A 16,960-nucleotide genomic window follows, 5' to 3' on the forward strand; every position below is an offset into this window, starting at 1 on the left:
TCAGTCCGTCTGCGGCATGAGGGTGCTGTGATCGCAGGCTGGTGGAACAAGGCTGCCCAGGTATTTGGCCTATGGCGTGTGGGCGTCCCAGTCCGTGTGCCGGTCCGCTGTTCTGTCCCCAATTGTGTGCTGGTCCCTTGCTCTGTCAACCGTGATGCTAATCCCACCACATGTCTCTTTGCCTCATCAATTGATTGAATTTTGAATTTATGTCTAAGACTCTTTTTAATCCAATTAGTGGCTTTCGCCATTATTTCTTCCAGGCGCTCTGTCACTGCAGCCTGAGCAAATTCATTTTCTAATTCTTCCAGGTTTGTTGTATAGTGCTCAATTAGAATCTGTCTGGTCTGTTTTGCCCAATTTTCTGAATTCAAAGCCAATTTGGTTAGGGTTTCCTGTGACGGTTTTGCCGGTTTTATAAAGCAGGTTAGTTTATCAGCTTGTTTTAAGATGCCCTTAGGGGGCTGATTCTGGCCCTTTAAGAATATTAGATGGTGGATTGTCTGGAAAATTCTATAAATTATTCTCACTGTTGTAGCAAATTCATCCCTGGCTACGGGGAGACACCTATGTGTACCAGGGTCTGACCTCATATGCGTACGGTTGTCAGACAACCTGCATGTGTTCCGCATAGTGTTAGCCATTCCCTGGGTGTAGAAGGGTGCAAAAGGTTTTAAAAGATGTTACTAGCTTCTATTTGGTAACAGAGGTCCCCGCTAGTAACTGTAATCTCACCCCACGGTGGCTCCCTGGCTCAGATCGTCTCCTGCCTGGGACTGCGTCCTCCAAACACTCCCCAGCTCAGCCGGCTGTCCCGCCTGGAAAGGCTCTTTTTCCACCGGTCTCACCTCCCCTCCGGTGGCTCTCTGGCTTCGATGGTTCTCTGCCTGCAACAGTACTATCCAAAAACTCTTTAGTTCAGTAAGTTCTCCGGCCTGGAATCTTTTTTTCTCCCCAAAAACTCTTTCGTTCAGTAAGTTCTCCGGCCTGGAATCTTTTTTTCTCCGACGTTTCGCTTATCCTTAAGCTTCATCAGGGAGAAAGGATTTTAACTTTGTTTACAGTTGCTTATAAGTCCAGAGCCTTGGACTGGCCCCTCCCCTGTGTGCTACTGTTGGCTGAAGTTTTGTTCCCGCCCACAAGCAGGCTAGCCTTGACCTGGGATTGGTTAGAATTTCTGTCCTGTCTGTAATGAGTCCTGTCTCATGCAGGGCTGGCCCCGCCCCCTTCGCTCCACGTGTTCGTTATTTTTAAATTATATTTTTTTAACCTAATGTTTTAATGTTCCTTCAGTTTATCTTAGATGTTTGGGGTTATTTTTTTTGAGTTAATGTTTTAAAAAATATTGCTTTTTAACCTTTGAATCTGTTTTAATGCTCCAGGTCATTCTGGCGCCACGGAGTCTGACTGTCTCCGCTGACCCCGGGGCTTGATTACCTGTCCGCCTCACCTCATTTTTTAAATAAAAACATGATGCTACTTCTCCAAACCCCCACCTCCGGCTATGCCTTTTAATTATAAGGGTATTTTAAACAATTAATTAAACTTCCCACCGATTTCCTCCTTTTTAAACCCGATCGCTCGTTAAACGAAACTCAATCTCCCAGAATGCCTCGCTTTTCAGCGGCCGCGCAGAAAAAACCGATTTCCAAGGTCCGATTCCCCAAAAAAACTCCCGAATCCGCCGCCACCCACCCCCCGGGGGGGAGAGGAGGGGGAAAGAAAGGTCCCCCAGACCCAAAAAAACAAAGTAAACCCTTTTATTTACGGGTCTTGCCCTCGTGTTTGACCCGAGAGAACTCCATATCCCAGAATGCCTCACGCGGTGCTCGCTTTTCAGTCGCTGAGAAAAAAACCCGATTTCAAAGATAAAAATCACCCGGTGAACGCTCAAAATCTAAAGACTAGATAAAGTTATCGGATTCTCACCCGTGTCCCCAACTCCTCCAGATCCCCGGGGAAAGGGTTTCTTTCAAAAAAACCGAGGTCGATATCCAGCAGCTCCCTGCTGTCGCGTTCCCCGCAGCACCAGGCATCTCTTAAAGGGGCCGTCCCCGCAGCACCAGGCATCTCTTAAAGGGGCCGTCCCCGCATCAATGTCCAGAGACCGTGTCTATGGGAACTACAACTTAAAAAAAAAATATGTAATCTTTTGTGCCCTTATTGCTGTCCCTAACCTCGTGGGGGGTGGGGGGTTTGGGAAGATGAGTTCCATGTCTGTCAGACCCACATTTCCAGCCATGCTTTATTTTAAGTGCACCTTTTAAATATTTTAGATTTTAAAATTTAAAAAACCTCCTTGGTGCTCCCTATTTTTATAAGTTGCTTGCTGCTTTTTTTGTGGGGGGGCAAAAGGGGAACAAAAAGTTATTTAACCATCTACCTCACTGATCAAGTTTAGATTTAAGGTATTTGCAAGATATATTCTCTGGGTTTTCTTTTCTTGGCATTTATATCTTTTTTTGTCTGTGGTAATGTAAAGCGTGTCACTCCTGAATGTTAGGTTGTATGGTGTGGGCAGGAGGGTAGTTACACCCTCTTGTGTTCGTATTCTCACTCAACCCTTGAGCTTCTTGTCACTTATACCTGCCACTTTTGGTTGGCCCACGCTTTACCTTACCACCTGGCTTCTTTTTCTTGCCGATCTCTTCTTAGTAATTTCTTGATCCGTAATCCTTTGATCCCCCTCTGGGGTTATAATCAGTTCCTGGGTTTTGCCAATTTATGGTCTCTATGTCGTATTTAGTTATTATTATTGGTGTTGGAACCCTACCCTTTATTTTACGTAGTGTTAGGGTTATGTTGTATTGAGGTTGGGGGGTTCAGGTTAGGGTTAGGGTTGCTGCACTGGGGTTAGTGTTGGGGTTAGGTGAGGGTCAGGGTCGCAGTTAGGTTCAGGGCTATATTGGGGTTAGGTTGGGGTGCATCAGGGTTAGGGTTAGGTGTTTAGGTGTGGGGTGGGGTTAGGGTTAAGTTTTAGGGGTAGGGTTGGGTGCATCAGGGTTAGGGTTAGGTGTTTAGGGGTAGGGTAGGGTGCATCAGGGTTAGGGTTAGGTGTTTAGGGGTAGGGTAGGGTGCATCAGGGTTAGGGTCCAGGGTCAGAGTTGTGATTAGATTCAGGACTAGGGGGTTGGAGTTATGGGTTAGGGTTGCATTAGGGGTAGGGTTAAGTGAGGGTCAGGGTTTAGGAGTAGGGTGGGGTGTGTTAGGCTTAGATTTTAGGGGTGGGGTGGGAGATTAGGTTTGCTGTATTAGAGTTACGGTTAGGCTTTAGGGGTAGAGTGGGGTGCATTTGGAGTTAGGATTTGGGATATGGATGGGGTCTGTTTGTAGTTAGGGTTGGGGCTTTGGTCTGTTTGTTGTGGGCAGTGTGGGGTTTAGTGGTTTTGGTTAGCTTAAACAGTAGGGGTTAGCTCTGTTTATTGTGATTAGGGTAGGGTGTGGTTGCGGTTTGAGAGGTTTATCAAGTTGGGGTTGGGATTTGTGGTAATTAAGGTCGGGGCAGTTTTGTTTTTTGATGTTGGATTTCCCCCATTTTAGATCTGATTTAAGCCCTTTGGTAACTGAGTTTGTAGGGTTGTTATCCAGTGTTTTTCCCTCCTCTTCCTTTGTGAGGTTGTCCAGTTCATGTTGGTCTCCAACCCCATAAATTCCAGGGATTCAAGACCATGCTCCATGAAGTGTCGGGAGGTAGGTTTGTATACATCCTTTGTTCTAATAGCACTGAGGTGCCCTGTGAGCCTCATCCTTAGACTATTCCCTGTTTCTCCTACATACAAGATGTGGCATTGTTTGCATCGAATTGCATATACAGCATTGTGCTGTTCACATGCAATTCTTTGTTTAATTAGGGCTGCTTTTCCTGTGTGTCTATTTTGTATCATTTTGCGGATTATTAGGTATTTACACGTCCCACATTTTGGGTTTGTGCAGTTCTGGGTTGTCTGTTTTCTTATCCTACTCCGAACCAGCATGTCCCGAAGGTTCCGAGTTCTTTTGTATGCTGACGTTATGTGGTATCGACTAAGTGTGTCAACATCCTCTTTTAGTTTCCCAAATTGGGTTTTAATCACTCCGTGTATTAGTTTGGTCGTTGTATCGTATGTCGTTATCAGTGGTAGTCTTGCTACTTCTCTGTTTGGCAGTGGGCTATTCAGTCCCCTCAGGAAATCAGACTTAAGGTGCCTGAGGAACCTTTTTGTGTAACCTCTCTGTCTCAGTGCAGTAAATAGGGTTGTGGTGGCTTCCCTAAAGTCCTCTCCGTTTGTGCATATGCGGTGAAAACGTGCCAGTTGTGACTTCACCAGCCCCCGAAAGGTATGTTTTGGATGGTGGCTGTTTATGTGCAGGAGTGTGTGTGTGTCTGTTTCTTTAAAGAATACCTTTGTTGCTAGCTTGTGGCTGTTATTCTCCTGTTGTAATTTAAATACTGTGGTGTCCAGGAAATCCACACTTTCTCTATGTGTTGTAACTTTAAGTTTAATAGATTGGTGGTGACTGTTGAGAATACCTACAAATTCTTGCAATTCTGTTTCTGTGTGAGTCCAGACTCCCCATATGTCATCCAGGTATCTGTAATAACACATCGGGAGCTTGGAACACTTTTCAAAGACTGTGTTTTCCCAGTCTGCCATGTATATGTTTGCGTAGGCCGGGGCAAATTTCTTGCCCATAGCCGTGCCCTTAATCTGTAGGTAGAATTGCTCCTGGAATTCAAAGTCATTTTTTGTTAGTCCTAGGTGTAATAGCTGGATTATGGCTGCATCTGGTCTGTGGGGTTGGGGGAACTTTCTAAGGATATTTTCCACTGCCTGTATGCCTCTGTCTGTTTCTATGTTTGTGTATAGGCTTTCAATGTCCATGGTAAAGAGTATTGCGTTCGGGGGTACGGTCAGTGAGTTCACTATTTCTATGAAGTGGTAAGTGTCTTCAATGTAGCTAGGGTGCTTCTGTGATAAGGGGTTTAGGAATGAGTCAATGTATTCTGCTATCCTGTAGGATTCACTACCACAGTCTGACACAATTGGTCTTCCTGGTGGTATTTCTCCTGGTACAGTCCATGTGTCAGGGTGCTTGTGTATTTTGGGTAGTATGTAGAATTTTCTGGGTTGTGGTTGTTCCCCCCTTAGGTATTCCACTTGTTTCTGATTTAAGTGTTTAGATTTCTTTAGTTCTGTTAAAATGTTTCCAATCTCTTTTCGTGTGTCCTGGTAAATTGATCCTGCTAATTTAGTGTAGTGGGCTGTATTATTAAGCTGTCTGTGAGCTTCAAGTAGATACTGTTGCCTATCCCTTATCTGCTGGTTTTATGATTATATGTGGATTGTTTCTAAGTTCTATGATTGCCCGTCTCTCTCTTCCAGTGAGGTTTTGCTTGTCTGTCTGTTTAGGGATTTTTTTCAATTTGTGATTGAGTCTGTTTAATAAAGTTTAGGATTTCTGGCTCTATTTTATTGTTTGGTGGGGTCCATTCTGATGGTGGTGTAAAAGGTTGCTTGTCTGTTTCTGAATCGCTAAAGTAATCGGTCAGTTTTACTCTCCTGTAAAACCTTTTCAGATCTTCCTGAATTTGTACTTTACAATGTTTTGGGGTTGGAACAAATGTAAGGCCCTTGTTTAAAACCCTCTCCTGTACCTCTGTGGGGTTAAAGAGTTGGGAAATATTAATAACAGTTTTTCCCAGGTTTAATCTACCCTTCTCTTGGGTTAATGTCCTTTTTAGTTTAAACACTTCATCCACTGGTTTATTATGTTATGGGCAGTGCTATCTGTCCAATGGATGTGGTCAGCCCCCACTTTAAAGGATCTAGCATTAATTGCTGGTATGTAATTCTGTTTTTTTATATGCTGGTTAATTCCTCTGATTGTATCCCTCTCCATTTCTGGAAGTAAGTTACTGAAGTTAATTTCCGGCACCCAGATCTGAGCATTTGGGAATGTGCTCTTAGCCAATTTAAGTAATGACTGCAGTTGCTTGGTTGCAGTCAGTGGTCTCTGCGTTCGATTATTAATGCCAACTGAGAGCACCACCTTTTTGGTCTCCGGACAGGGTTCCAATTTGTCCAGAATTGCTGTGACATGAATGAATTTAGCTCCTGGAAAGCTATCAATTTGGGTGGTGGGATTTGGGCATCTTTTTATCTTGGAGAGGTTAGAATCTCCTATTATTAAAATGGATTTTCTGGGTTCCAATTTCCAGGTAATGTTTTTTCGGCTGATGTTGGGGTGCCTCGTCACTCTCTGTGCATCTTCCCCTTCAGAGTCAGGTTCTGCCCCTGTTGGTGTGTTTTCTGTTTCTATGTCTGCTACCCCTGCCTCCCCTATTGTGTTCCCTACCTCGGCTTCAGCTATTTCTGCCTCTCCTACTGTGTTATCTGTCTGGGCTCTCATTGTTCCTGTCCTCATTTCTGTGTCTATTGGGTTTACCTGTCCGGTCTGGTCGCTCCTTTGTTTCTGTGGAAGGGGTTGTTTTGTGACTCTGATCTCGGGCTCTAGAACTGCTGTATTTCTTGGGATGGTTGGTTTGGTACAGTCTTTCTTTTGTCTCTGTGGGAGCGGTTGGTACGTGACCCTGGTTTTGGGGTACAGGAATGTTGTGCATGGATTTGTCCCTGGTGTAGGAGGCGTTCTCCCTTCTGTTTGTTTTGGGTCTGAGGAATCCCTAGTGATTTGGTTTAATACGGTCTGATGTTGGTACCCCATGTCGTGCTGGGGTCTACGTGGCTCAGGCTCTTGAGAGCCAAGTGTGATGTCCAGGTCCCTAATGATGGCCACATTGGAAATCCTGGTCCTTGGCCTGTGGGGTGGGGTAGGGCTAGTCGCCGCCCTGGATGGCGGGGAAGGGGGGGTCACTGCCCTGGACCGCAAGGAAGGGGGGGTTTCGGTGGTCTGCTGGTGGTGTGATGAAGTCGGGGTAGCTGGCCCACGGGGTGGGGGGGTCTGTCGGTGGCGTGACGAAGTCGTGGCAACTGGTGCAAGGGGTGGGGGGGTCTGCCGGTGGCGTGACGAAGTCGTGGCAGCTGGTCCAAGGGGTGAGGGGGTCTGTCGGTGGCGTGACGAAGTCATGGCAGCTGGCTCAAAGGGTGGGGGGGTGTGTTGGTGGTGTGACGAAGTCGTGGCAACTGGTGCAAGGGGTGGGGGGGTCCATCGGTGGCATGACGAAGTCATGGCAGCTGGCTCAAAGGGTGGGGGGGTATGTTGGTGGTGTGACGAAGTCGTGGCAACTGGTGCAAGGGGTGGGGGTGTCTGCCAGTGGCGTGCTGAATTCATGGCAGTTGGCTCAAAGGGTGGGGGGGTGTGTCGGTGGCGTGACGAGGTTGTGGCAGTTGGCTCACGGGGTGGGGGTGTCCGTCGGTGGTGTGACAAAGTCGTGGCAGCTGGCCCACGGGGTGGGGGGGGGGTTTCAGTCCGTCTGCGGCATGAGGGTGCTGTGATCGCAGGCTGGTGGAACAAGGCTGCCCAGGTATTTGGCCTATGGCGTGTGGGCGTCCCAGTCCGTGTGCCGGTCCGCTGTTCTGTCCCCAATTGTGTGCTGGTCCCTTGCTCTGTCAACCGTGATGCTAATCCCACCACATGTCTCTTTGCCTCATCAATTGATTGAATTTTGAATTTATGTCTAAGACTCTTTTTAATCCAATTAGTGGCTTTCGCCATTATTTCTTCCAGGCGCTCTGTCACTGCAGCCTGAGCAAATTCATTTTCTAATTCTTCCAGGTTTGTTGTATAGTGCTCAATTAGAATCTGTCTGGTCTGTTTTGCCCAATTTTCTGAATTCAAAGCCAATTTGGTTAGGGTTTCCTGTGACGGTTTTGCCGGTTTTATAAAGCAGGTTAGTTTATCAGCTTGTTTTAAGATGCCCTTAGGGGGCTGATTCTGGCCCTTTAAGAATATTAGATGGTGGATTGTCTGGAAAATTCTATAAATTATTCTCACTGTTGTAGCAAATTCATCCCTGGCTACGGGGAGACACCTATGTGTACCAGGGTCTGACCTCATATGCGTACGGTTGTCAGACAACCTGCATGTGTTCCGCATAGTGTTAGCCATTCCCTGGGTGTAGAAGGGTGCAAAAGGTTTTAAAAGATGTTACTAGCTTCTATTTGGTAACAGAGGTCCCCGCTAGTAACTGTAATCTCACCCCACGGTGGCTCCCTGGCTCAGATCGTCTCCTGCCTGGGACTGCGTCCTCCAAACACTCCCCAGCTCAGCCGGCTGTCCCGCCTGGAAAGGCTCTTTTTCCACCGGTCTCACCTCCCCTCCGGTGGCTCTCTGGCTTCGATGGTTCTCTGCCTGCAACAGTACTATCCAAAAACTCTTTAGTTCAGTAAGTTCTCCGGCCTGGAATCTTTTTTTCTCCCCAAAAACTCTTTCGTTCAGTAAGTTCTCCGGCCTGGAATCTTTTTTTCTCCGACGTTTCGCTTATCCTTAAGCTTCATCAGGGAGAAAGGATTTTAACTTTGTTTACAGTTGCTTATAAGTCCAGAGCCTTGGACTGGCCCCTCCCCTGTGTGCTACTGTTGGCTGAAGTTTTGTTCCCGCCCACAAGCAGGCTAGCCTTGACCTGGGATTGGTTAGAATTTCTGTCCTGTCTGTAATGAGTCCTGTCTCATGCAGGGCTGGCCCCGCCCCCTTCGCTCCACGTGTTCGTTATTTTTAAATTATATTTTTTTAACCTAATGTTTTAATGTTCCTTCAGTTTATCTTAGATGTTTGGGGTTATTTTTTTTGAGTTAATGTTTTAAAAAATATTGCTTTTTAACCTTTGAATCTGTTTTAATGCTCCAGGTCATTCTGGCGCCACGGAGTCTGACTGTCTCCGCTGACCCCGGGGCTTGATTACCTGTCCGCCTCACCTCATTTTTTAAATAAAAACATGATGCTACTTCTCCAAACCCCCACCTCCGGCTATGCCTTTTAATTATAAGGGTATTTTAAACAATTAATTAAACTTCCCACCGATTTCCTCCTTTTTAAACCCGATCGCTCGTTAAACGAAACTCAATCTCCCAGAATGCCTCGCTTTTCAGCGGCCGCGCAGAAAAAACCGATTTCCAAGGTCCGATTCCCCAAAAAAACTCCCGAATCCGCCGCCACCCACCCCCCGGGGGGGAGAGGAGGGGGAAAGAAAGGTCCCCCAGCCCCAAAAAAACAAAGTAAACCCTTTTATTTACGGGTCTTGCCCTCGTGTTTGACCCGAGAGAACTCCATATCCCAGAATGCCTCACGCGGTGCTCGCTTTTCAGTCGCTGAGAAAAAAACCCGATTTCAAAGATAAAAATCACCCGGTGAACGCTCAAAATCTAAAGACTAGATAAAGTTATCGGATTCTCACCCGTGTCCCCAACTCCTCCAGATCCCCGGGGAAAGGGTTTCTTTCAAAAAAACCGAGGTCGATATCCAGCAGCTCCCTGCTGTCGCGTTCCCCGCAGCACCAGGCATCTCTTAAAGGGGCCGTCCCCGCAGCACCAGGCATCTCTTAAAGGGGCCGTCCCCGCATCAATGTCCAGAGACCGTGTCTATGGGAACTACAACTTAAAAAAAAAATATGTAATCTTTTGTGCCCTTATTGCTGTCCCTAACCTCGTGGGGGGTGGGGGGTTTGGGAAGATGAGTTCCATGTCTGTCAGACCCACATTTCCAGCCATGCTTTATTTTAAGTGCACCTTTTAAATATTTTAGATTTTAAAATTTAAAAAACCTCCTTGGTGCTCCCTATTTTTATAAGTTGCTTGCTGCTTTTTTTGTGGGGGGGCAAAAGGGGAACAAAAAGTTATTTAACCATCTACCTCACTGATCAAGTTTAGATTTAAGGTATTTGCAAGATATATTCTCTGGGTTTTCTTTTCTTGGCATTTATATCTTTTTTTGTCTGTGGTAATGTAAAGCGTGTCACTCCTGAATGTTAGGTTGTATGGTGTGGGCAGGAGGGTAGTTACACCCTCTTGTGTTCGTATTCTCACTCAACCCTTGAGCTTCTTGTCACTTATACCTGCCACTTTTGGTTGGCCCACGCTTTACCTTACCACCTGGCTTCTTTTTCTTGCCGATCTCTTCTTAGTAATTTCTTGATCCGTAATCCTTTGATCCCCCTCTGGGGTTATAATCAGTTCCTGGGTTTTGCCAATTTATGGTCTCTATGTCGTATTTAGTTATTATTATTGGTGTTGGAACCCTACCCTTTATTTTACGTAGTGTTAGGGTTATGTTGTATTGAGGTTGGGGGGTTCAGGTTAGGGTTAGGGTTGCTGCACTGGGGTTAGTGTTGGGGTTAGGTGAGGGTCAGGGTCGCAGTTAGGTTCAGGGCTATATTGGGGTTAGGTTGGGGTGCATCAGGGTTAGGGTTAGGTGTTTAGGTGTGGGGTGGGGTTAGGGTTAAGTTTTAGGGGTAGGGTTGGGTGCATCAGGGTTAGGGTTAGGTGTTTAGGGGTAGGGTAGGGTGCATCAGGGTTAGGGTTAGGTGTTTAGGGGTAGGGTAGGGTGCATCAGGGTTAGGGTCCAGGGTCAGAGTTGTGATTAGATTCAGGACTAGGGGGTTGGAGTTATGGGTTAGGGTTGCATTAGGGGTAGGGTTAAGTGAGGGTCAGGGTTTAGGAGTAGGGTGGGGTGTGTTAGGCTTAGATTTTAGGGGTGGGGTGGGAGATTAGGTTTGCTGTATTAGAGTTACGGTTAGGCTTTAGGGGTAGAGTGGGGTGCATTTGGAGTTAGGATTTGGGATATGGATGGGGTCTGTTTGTAGTTAGGGTTGGGGCTTTGGTCTGTTTGTTGTGGGCAGTGTGGGGTTTAGTGGTTTTGGTTAGCTTAAACAGTAGGGGTTAGCTCTGTTTATTGTGATTAGGGTAGGGTGTGGTTGCGGTTTGAGAGGTTTATCAAGTTGGGGTTGGGATTTGTGGTAATTAAGGTCGGGGCAGTTTTGTTTTTTGATGTTGGATTTCCCCCATTTTAGATCTGATTTAAGCCCTTTGGTAACTGAGTTTGTAGGGTTGTTATCCAGTGTTTTTCCCTCCTCTTCCTTTGTGAGGTTGTCCAGTTCATGTTGGTCTCCAACCCCATAAATTCCAGGGATTCAAGACCATGCTCCATGAAGTGTCGGGAGGTAGGTTTGTATACATCCTTTGTTCTAATAGCACTGAGGTGCCCTGTGAGCCTCATCCTTAGACTATTCCCTGTTTCTCCTACATACAAGATGTGGCATTGTTTGCATCGAATTGCATATACAGCATTGTGCTGTTCACATGCAATTCTTTGTTTAATTAGGGCTGCTTTTCCTGTGTGTCTATTTTGTATCATTTTGCGGATTATTAGGTATTTACACGTCCCACATTTTGGGTTTGTGCAGTTCTGGGTTGTCTGTTTTCTTATCCTACTCCGAACCAGCATGTCCCGAAGGTTCCGAGTTCTTTTGTATGCTGACGTTATGTGGTATCGACTAAGTGTGTCAACATCCTCTTTTAGTTTCCCAAATTGGGTTTTAATCACTCCGTGTATTAGTTTGGTCGTTGTATCGTATGTCGTTATCAGTGGTAGTCTTGCTACTTCTCTGTTTGGCAGTGGGCTATTCAGTCCCCTCAGGAAATCAGACTTAAGGTGCCTGAGGAACCTTTTTGTGTAACCTCTCTGTCTCAGTGCAGTAAATAGGGTTGTGGTGGCTTCCCTAAAGTCCTCTCCGTTTGTGCATATGCGGTGAAAACGTGCCAGTTGTGACTTCACCAGCCCCCGAAAGGTATGTTTTGGATGGTGGCTGTTTATGTGCAGGAGTGTGTGTGTGTCTGTTTCTTTAAAGAATACCTTTGTTGCTAGCTTGTGGCTGTTATTCTCCTGTTGTAATTTAAATACTGTGGTGTCCAGGAAATCCACACTTTCTCTATGTGTTGTAACTTTAAGTTTAATAGATTGGTGGTGACTGTTGAGAATACCTACAAATTCTTGCAATTCTGTTTCTGTGTGAGTCCAGACTCCCCATATGTCATCCAGGTATCTGTAATAACACATCGGGAGCTTGGAACACTTTTCAAAGACTGTGTTTTCCCAGTCTGCCATGTATATGTTTGCGTAGGCCGGGGCAAATTTCTTGCCCATAGCCGTGCCCTTAATCTGTAGGTAGAATTGCTCCTGGAATTCAAAGTCATTTTTTGTTAGTCCTAGGTGTAATAGCTGGATTATGGCTGCATCTGGTCTGTGGGGTTGGGGGAACTTTCTAAGGATATTTTCCACTGCCTGTATGCCTCTGTCTGTTTCTATGTTTGTGTATAGGCTTTCAATGTCCATGGTAAAGAGTATTGCGTTCGGGGGTACGGTCAGTGAGTTCACTATTTCTATGAAGTGGTAAGTGTCTTCAATGTAGCTAGGGTGCTTCTGTGATAAGGGGTTTAGGAATGAGTCAATGTATTCTGCTATCCTGTAGGATTCACTACCACAGTCTGACACAATTGGTCTTCCTGGTGGTATTTCTCCTGGTACAGTCCATGTGTCAGGGTGCTTGTGTATTTTGGGTAGTATGTAGAATTTTCTGGGTTGTGGTTGTTCCCCCCTTAGGTATTCCACTTGTTTCTGATTTAAGTGTTTAGATTTCTTTAGTTCTGTTAAAATGTTTCCAATCTCTTTTCGTGTGTCCTGGTAAATTGATCCTGCTAATTTAGTGTAGTGGGCTGTATTATTAAGCTGTCTGTGAGCTTCAAGTAGATACTGTTGCCTATCCCTTATCTGCTGGTTTTATGATTATATGTGGATTGTTTCTAAGTTCTATGATTGCCCGTCTCTCTCTTCCAGTGAGGTTTTGCTTGTCTGTCTGTTTAGGGATTTTTTTCAATTTGTGATTGAGTCTGTTTAATAAAGTTTAGGATTTCTGGCTCTATTTTATTGTTTGGTGGGGTCCATTCTGATGGTGGTGTAAAAGGTTGCTTGTCTGTTTCTGAATCGCTAAAGTAATCGGTCAGTTTTACTCTCCTGTAAAACCTTTTCAGATCTTCCTGAATTTGTACTTTACAATGTTTTGGGGTTGGAACAAATGTAAGGCCCTTGTTTAAAACCCTCTCCTGTACCTCTGTGGGGTTAAAGAGTTGGGAAATATTAATAACAGTTTTTCCCAGGTTTAATCTACCCTTCTCTTGGGTTAATGTCCTTTTTAGTTTAAACACTTCATCCACTGGTTTATTATGTTATGGGCAGTGCTATCTGTCCAATGGATGTGGTCAGCCCCCACTTTAAAGGATCTAGCATTAATTGCTGGTATGTAATTCTGTTTTTTTATATGCTGGTTAATTCCTCTGATTGTATCCCTCTCCATTTCTGGAAGTAAGTTACTGAAGTTAATTTCCGGCACCCAGATCTGAGCATTTGGGAATGTGCTCTTAGCCAATTTAAGTAATGACTGCAGTTGCTTGGTTGCAGTCAGTGGTCTCTGCGTTCGATTATTAATGCCAACTGAGAGCACCACCTTTTTGGTCTCCGGACAGGGTTCCAATTTGTCCAGAATTGCTGTGACATGAATGAATTTAGCTCCTGGAAAGCTATCAATTTGGGTGGTGGGATTTGGGCATCTTTTTATCTTGGAGAGGTTAGAATCTCCTATTATTAAAATGGATTTTCTGGGTTCCAATTTCCAGGTAATGTTTTTTCGGCTGATGTTGGGGTGCCTCGTCACTCTCTGTGCATCTTCCCCTTCAGAGTCAGGTTCTGCCCCTGTTGGTGTGTTTTCTGTTTCTATGTCTGCTACCCCTGCCTCCCCTATTGTGTTCCCTACCTCGGCTTCAGCTATTTCTGCCTCTCCTACTGTGTTATCTGTCTGGGCTCTCATTGTTCCTGTCCTCATTTCTGTGTCTATTGGGTTTACCTGTCCGGTCTGGTCGCTCCTTTGTTTCTGTGGAAGGGGTTGTTTTGTGACTCTGATCTCGGGCTCTAGAACTGCTGTATTTCTTGGGATGGTTGGTTTGGTACAGTCTTTCTTTTGTCTCTGTGGGAGCGGTTGGTACGTGACCCTGGTTTTGGGGTACAGGAATGTTGTGCATGGATTTGTCCCTGGTGTAGGAGGCGTTCTCCCTTCTGTTTGTTTTGGGTCTGAGGAATCCCTAGTGATTTGGTTTAATACGGTCTGATGTTGGTACCCCATGTCGTGCTGGGGTCTACGTGGCTCAGGCTCTTGAGAGCCAAGTGTGATGTCCAGGTCCCTAATGATGGCCACATTGGAAATCCTGGTCCTTGGCCTGTGGGGTGGGGTAGGGCTAGTCGCCGCCCTGGATGGCGGGGAAGGGGGGGTCACTGCCCTGGACCGCAAGGAAGGGGGGGTTTCGGTGGTCTGCTGGTGGTGTGATGAAGTCGGGGTAGCTGGCCCACGGGGTGGGGGGGTCTGTCGGTGGCGTGACGAAGTCGTGGCAACTGGTGCAAGGGGTGGGGGGGTCTGCCGGTGGCGTGACGAAGTCGTGGCAGCTGGTCCAAGGGGTGAGGGGGTCTGTCGGTGGCGTGACGAAGTCATGGCAGCTGGCTCAAAGGGTGGGGGGGTGTGTTGGTGGTGTGACGAAGTCGTGGCAACTGGTGCAAGGGGTGGGGGGGTCCATCGGTGGCATGACGAAGTCATGGCAGCTGGCTCAAAGGGTGGGGGGGTATGTTGGTGGTGTGACGAAGTCGTGGCAACTGGTGCAAGGGGTGGGGGTGTCTGCCAGTGGTGTGCTGAATTCATGGCAGTTGGCTCAAAGGGTGGGGGGGTGTGTCGGTGGCGTGACGAGGTTGTGGCAGTTGGCTCACGGGGTGGGGGTGTCCGTCGGTGGTGTGACAAAGTCGTGGCAGCTGGCCCACGGGGTGGGGGGGGGGGTTTCAGTCCGTCTGCGGCATGAGGGGGCTGTGATCGCAGGCTGGTGGAACAAGGCTGCCCAGGTATTTGGCCTATGGCGTGTGGGCGTCCCAGTCCGTGTGCCGGTCCGCTGTTCTGTCCCCAATTGTGTGCTGGTCCCTTGCTCTGTCAACCGTGATGCTAATCCCACCACATGTCTCTTTGCCTCATCAATTGATTGAATTTTGAATTTATGTCTAAGACTCTTTTTAATCCAATTAGTGGCTTTCGCCATCATTTCTTCCAGGCGCTCTGTCACTGCAGCCTGAGCAAATTCATTTTCTAATTCTTCCAGGTTTGTTGTATAGTGCTCAATTAGAATCTGTCTGGTCTGTTTTGCCCAATTTTCTGAATTCAAAGCCAATTTGGTTAGGGTTTCCTGTGACGGTTTTGCCGGTTTTATAAAGCAGGTTAGTTTATCAGCTTGTTTTAAGATGCCCTTAGGGGGCTGATTCTGGCCCTTTAAGAATATTAGATGGTGGATTGTCTGGAAAATTCTATAAATTATTCTCACTGTTGTAGCAAATTCATCCCTGGCTACGGGGAGACACCTATGTGTACCAGGGTCTGACCTCATATGCGTACGGTTGTCAGACAACCTGCATGTGTTCCGCATAGTGTTAGCCATTCCCTGGGTGTAGAAGGGTGCAAAAGGTTTTAAAAGATGTTACTAGCTTCTATTTGGTAACAGAGGTCCCCGCTAGTAACTGTAATCTCACCCCACGGTGGCTCCCTGGCTCAGATCGTCTCCTGCCTGGGACTGCGTCCTCCAAACACTCCCCAGCTCAGCCGGCTGTCCCGCCTGGAAAGGCTCTTTTTCCACCGGTCTCACCTCCCCTCCGGTGGCTCTCTGGCTTCGATGGTTCTCTGCCTGCAACAGTACTATCCAAAAACTCTTTAGTTCAGTAAGTTCTCCGGCCTGGAATCTTTTTTTCTCCCCAAAAACTCTTTCGTTCAGTAAGTTCTCCGGCCTGGAATCTTTTTTTCTCCGACGTTTCGCTTATCCTTAAGCTTCATCAGGGAGAAAGGATTTTAACTTTGTTTACAGTTGCTTATAAGTCCAGAGCCTTGGACTGGCCCCTCCCCTGTGTGCTACTGTTGGCTGAAGTTTTGTTCCCGCCCACAAGCAGGCTAGCCTTGACCTGGGATTGGTTAGAATTTCTGTCCTGTCTGTAATGAGTCCTGTCTCATGCAGGGCTGGCCCCGCCCCCTTCGCTCCACGTGTTCGTTATTTTTAAATTATATTTTTTTAACCTAATGTTTTAATGTTCCTTCAGTTTATCTTAGATGTTTGGGGTTATTTTTTTTGAGTTAATGTTTTAAAAAATATTGCTTTTTAACCTTTGAATCTGTTTTAATGCTCCAGGTCATTCTGGCGCCACGGAGTCTGACTGTCTCCGCTGACCCCGGGGCTTGATTACCTGTCCGCCTCACCTCATTTTTTAAATAAAAACATGATGCTACTTCTCCAAACCCCCACCTCCGGCTATGCCTTTTAATTATAAGGGTATTTTAAACAATTAATTAAACTTCCCACCGATTTCCTCCTTTTTAAACCCGATCGCTCGTTAAACGAAACTCAATCTCCCAGAATGCCTCGCTTTTCAGCGGCCGCGCAGAAAAAACCGATTTCCAAGGTCCGATTCCCCAAAAAAACTCCCGAATCCGCCGCCACCCACCCCCCGGGGGGGAGAGGAGGGGGAAAGAAAGGTCCCCCAGACCCAAAAAAACAAAGTAAACCCTTTTATTTACGGGTCTTGCCCTCGTGTTTGACCCGAGAGAACTCCATATCCCAGAATGCCTCACGCGGTGCTCGCTTTTCAGTCGCTGAGAAAAAAACCCGATTTCAAAGATAAAAATCACCCGGTGAACGCTCAAAATCTAAAGACTAGATAAAGTTATCGGATTCTCACCCGTGTCCCCAACTCCTCCAGATCCCCGGGGAAAGGGTTTCTTTTAAAAAAAACGAGGTCGATATCCAGCAGCTCCCTGCTGTCGCGTTCCCCGCAGCACCAGGCATCTCTTAAAGGGGCCGTCCCCGCATCAATGTCCAGAGACCGTGTCTATGGGAACTACAACTTAAAAAAAAAATATGTAATCTTTTGTGCCCTTATTGCTGTCCCAAAACTCGTGGGGGGG

The sequence above is a fragment of the Heptranchias perlo genome, chromosome 9 (genome assembly GCF_035084215.1).
Source record: "Heptranchias perlo isolate sHepPer1 chromosome 9, sHepPer1.hap1, whole genome shotgun sequence".
NCBI classification, from domain to species: domain Eukaryota; kingdom Metazoa; phylum Chordata; class Chondrichthyes; order Hexanchiformes; family Hexanchidae; genus Heptranchias; species Heptranchias perlo.